Genomic DNA, 4,092 nt, shown 5'->3' with positions numbered 1-4,092 from the left:
CCCACCGCATCAAACTGTCGCCACAGAGACCGGCAACGTCGTCTCCATGACAACCAACCTCCCAGCTCTCAGGAACTTCTTACCATGGGTGGGAACTGCACCCCACAGGATTTAATGTCTGCTCCTTAACCAGAGAGGCCCAGCCCCAGGCAGCATCTCCAGGTATGGCTGGACTTCTGGAGCCGCTGGACACTCCTCCGTTTGCACGCTAACTATATCCCAGACAACAGTTGTGCACGAGACACCCTTGCAACCCCCAGATGTTTTCATTGCTGCCATACAGATGAGCAAACTGACTCTGGCAGCCCCAGCCCTTTATGCTGTGCAAGCACTGGGCTCCCCACTTCCCCTCTGAGACCACATCTCCATTCTCACTGAGTTCTCTCCTCTAACTGCCCCCTGCCCCACGTTTCACTCCTTAGAGATCCAGGAGAGACAGAATGTTTTTTACACTTCAAAATCCACAGTGAGCTACAGGCTCTAAAGGACAATTTGTGCTAAGAAGTCAGAACCCAGCCAAACTCCCCCCAGCGTTGAGAGCCAGCTCGGGAGAGATGGCCCATGAACAAAGCCACCCCAGCTGTGGGAGCCCCCAGATCCAAGGTCTTCCATGGAATAGCACTGAGGCCCCTCCTGGAACCCCCGACCCCCTTATTGTCACATCCATCTTGAGGAAACCCATCCGTGAGTTGTGGAATCAGGTGGGTTGGATTCAAATCCTGCCGCTGCGACCAAGTGACAACCCCCCTGAGCCTGTTTCCTCCTCTGTACCAGAGCTGTTCTGAGGTCCCAGTGAGTGCAAAGCATACAGCAGGGGCTCAATAAAAAAAAAGTTGTTTTGTTTTGTTTTTTTGGATGAATGAGAAAATGAGGCAGCCGATGGGTAATTACTTCATAAATGTAATTTGGTGGACAAAACGTTTCCCAGCTGGGGGTGTGTGATGATGATTTGCTTGAGAAGCATCACCCTCATTCCTCAGGACCACCTCTGCTCTTCAATTTTCCCCGCCTCTCCACTCCCCCATTCTCCCTTCACTCTCTTCCTTGCATCATCCCCCATGTGTCTGGCCCTTCACAGCCCTGTCCCGACTGGGTCGTTGACAAATCCAGTGGTTCCTCTCAGTCCCCCAGGCACCCAAGTGTGCAAAACTGGATGGAGAGTTCTTGTATCAGGAAGGCAGAGAGGTTGCAAATTTTCCCTGGTGCGGAGGTGGAGTAGGGGTGGGATTGTGGCCTGAGAAACATTGACAGTTTCTGGGATACGGACAGAGGGAAAAGAGAACAAAGTGTAAAACCGATTAGGCTGTAGAAGTGAGATGGTCGGTGTAACTGCTCATCCTTCAATACCAGATGTGACAGCCCTCCAAGAGACTCAAGCCACTCATCTGAAGGCAGCGTCCAGCCCCTTCGTGAGACAGCCTTGGGCTCCAGCTGGCCTTAGCTTCCTTGCATGGGGGAATGGTGAGAGGCGTATTTCCAGGGATGAGTGCATGGGATTTCTTTCATCCCGCCTTTTCCCTGCGGTTCCTTTCTTCCTTCCGCGGTTCCAGTTCCCTATTTTGCCTTGAGTATGTAATTTTCTAACCCCCACTCATACAATGAGAGTCTAAGGGGCTGACACCGCCCACTCCCAGTTCAGCCAATGAGTGCCGTGGCACACCTCCCCGGGAAACGCTGATTGGTGCAGGGATGGTTAGGGAGGTAGGCTGACGGTGAGACTGAGTCCTGGGATTTTAAGAAACCAATTCGACCAGGGGGACCTTCCTCCTACTGGAGTTGCTGCATCTCCCACCTAAGGGAGAGCTAAGGGTTGGTAAACTGGATAGAACCCTTTCTGACGCCAGATATTCAGAAAAACCACTCCTTCCTATTGTACAGCCCTCCGTTCACTTCCCAGAGAACTCCAAAGTTTTTATGTGCCCTTCCGGAGATGTTTTATGGTCATTCAAACAAATATGCATATGCATTTCCCCCCCTATTTTTACACAAATGACATTTACACAACATTCACACTGTTGTATCATTTCTATCTAGTTCCAAGACATTTTTATCATCCCCAAAGAAAACCCCATACTCATGAAACAAACACTCCCCATTCCTCCCTTCCCTACCCCCCTGCCCTGGCAACTGTTTATGTACTTTCCACCTCCAGAGATTTGCCTATTTTTGTAATTGATTTTTTAAAAAAATGTTAAGTACCCTCTACACCCAATCTGGGGCTCAAACTCATAACTCCAAGATCAAGAGTTTCACACTCTACCAAATGAGCCAGCCAGGCGCCCGTAGATTTGCCTGTTCTTGATGTTTCATACAGAGTCATATAATATATGTCCTTTTGTGTCCAGCTTCCTTCACTCAGCATAATATTTTTGAGGCTCCTCCATGTTGAGTGTGAATCAAGACCTTATTCCTCTTCATGGCTGAATAATATTCGGTGGTATGTGTATGCCACATTTTGTTTATTCGTTCATGAGTTAATGGACATTTGGGTTTTTCCCCCTTTTGGCAATTGTGAATTATGCTGCTATGAACATTCTGGTGCCATGTATACTTTTAAAGTCATTCTTCTTTTACTTAATAATATATATTTGAGATAGTTTCCATCACCGTATAAAGATCCCCCACCCCCATATCCTTTTGAAAGTTGGCAGGTTATTCATTGTTTGGATGCACCGTCATTTTTGTAGCCCACTTCCTAATGGCAGATGTTTAGGGTCCCCTATTTTGCTGTGAATAAGTGCCCACATCATCTCACACAAGTATAACCAGAGGAGGATAGAGGATATCAAGAGTTGTTGAATCAAGGAGTCACGTTTGCCACTTCGATAGTGGTCTCCACCTTTTCTTAGGGGTGGGGCCAGTTTATACGCCACCAGTAATAGATGTACTCGCCTCTTTCCACACATCCTAATCAGCATTGTGTGTTATCCCTTTTTACCATAGTGAACCTGATAAATAAGAAACGGTATCTCGTGGTGCTTGTCACTGGCTGTTCTCTTATTATGAGTGAAACCGAACAAACATTCTCCACTTTGACGTTAGGTGCAGGTGGTTGAGGAAGTCATAAATCGTTCTCAGGTTGGGTATGCTGTCATCATTGATCAGTGCAAGCCTCCTCTCCTGTTAGATTTATTTGATTCTCTTTTTAAATATGCTCTTCTTGGGGCGCCTGGGTGGGTCAGGCGGTTATGCGTCTGACTTCAACTAAGGTCATGATCTCATGGCTTGTGAGTTCAAGCCCCTCGTCGGGCTCTGTGCTGACAGCTCAAAGCCTGGAGCCTGCTTCGGATTCTGTCTCCCTCTCTCTCTGCCCCATCCCCACTTGCTCTCTCTTTCTCTCTCAAAAATAAACATTGAGCAAAATTTTTAAAAATGCTCTTCTTTGTTCATCCTGATGTTCCTGCAAAATGTGTATTATTTTGTTGAATATATGTTGTAGTTTAAGAGCATCTGTATTTCCTTTTCTGTGAACATGTTATTCCCACCCTTTGCCTATTTGGCTATTGGATTATTCGTCTTTTTTTCCTATTGAATTGTAGGAGCTCTTTATATATTAAGACAAGTCTTTTATCTCTGATTTGAAAATTTGTTTCCAAGTTGGCATTTACCTTTTGACCTTGTTTATGTTTTTTGTTTTGCTTTTTTTTTGTTTTGTTTTGTTTTTTGTCAGTATTGCTTTTAGGATGAAGCCTAAACTCCTCACTACAGCCCATATGGCCCTGAGTAGTCCATCCTCTGTGTCTCTGACCTTGTTTCCTCCTACTATCTACCTCTATCACTCTGCTCCAGCCACTATGGATTCCTTGCTGTTTCTCAAATAGCCCACGTCCCTTCTGGAAGAGGATATTTGCCTCTTTCTTCTGCCTGAAAGTGTCTTCCTTTTTTCCACTCCTCATCTAGTTAACACTACTCCTCCGTTAGATCCCATCCACCTCCTCTTGGAAGCCTTTCTTGACCACCTCCCGGGGGCATGTCTGTCTTGTTCACCATTATCTCCCCAGCACCCAGCACAGTACCTGGCTTATAATACCTGCTCAGCAAGTAGTTGCTGAGTAAATTAATGAAGAAAGGTCTCAGGAGGCGACAGGCAGG

The sequence above is a fragment of the Panthera pardus genome, unplaced genomic scaffold (genome assembly GCF_024362965.1).
Source record: "Panthera pardus isolate Hobbes unplaced genomic scaffold, ASM2436296v1 HiC_scaffold_8, whole genome shotgun sequence".
NCBI lineage: Eukaryota > Metazoa > Chordata > Mammalia > Carnivora > Felidae > Panthera > Panthera pardus.
The sequence above is the reverse complement of the archived record's forward strand: the minus strand, read 5'-3'. Positions refer to the sequence as shown.